The sequence below is a fragment of the Octodon degus genome, unplaced genomic scaffold (genome assembly GCF_000260255.1).
Source record: "Octodon degus isolate 3935 unplaced genomic scaffold, OctDeg1.0 scaffold00184, whole genome shotgun sequence".
NCBI lineage: Eukaryota > Metazoa > Chordata > Mammalia > Rodentia > Octodontidae > Octodon > Octodon degus.
This window is the reverse complement of record NW_004524760.1, coordinates 3,124,695-3,125,353: the sequence shown is the minus strand read 5'-3', so window position 1 is coordinate 3,125,353 and position 659 is coordinate 3,124,695.

Genomic DNA, 659 nt, shown 5'->3' with positions numbered 1-659 from the left:
GAAATATCAATTTTTCACAGGGGAGATAAATGGGTTAAATTTCTGTCTCCACACAAAGTTAAGTTCCAAGAAGTTAAAAATTAAATGTAAAAATGAAAAACTTTTAGAACAGTTTAAATTAGGAAAGAAAACACAAGTTCTTTTCACATGTTGGAATTTTTCAGTCAGCCAATTATGAAACACCTAAACAGTGGTACTACTAAAATGATGAAGGAAGGAGTGTAATTACACCATCTGTGAGGCTATACACAAAACAGTTGCTTTACTAATCATGCCTTTATTCTAACTCTTTAAAATGAATAGGACTGTATTTTATTATTTACATGTCAAAATTTGCATGTTACTGATGCATATGTGGTTAAGTTCAAAGCATTCCTTTTGGCATACTTTTGTTTTATTTAACATAAGATTTTAATTTAATAACAATTAAATGAAAAAGTTATAAACATGAAACATTTATAAAAGTTCTATAATATTATAATTAACTTAGGGGAAGCAATCAGAATAAAACATAGCATATCCACATAAAAATGTATTATTTTGTTACAGAAATAAAAGGTAAGTTGTTTAAAACATAAATCAATAGATTAATATTGCTTTAAGTAAGTACAACAAATTCAACTGTAGAGTGGTATTTTCAAATGTCAAAATTAGTTTTT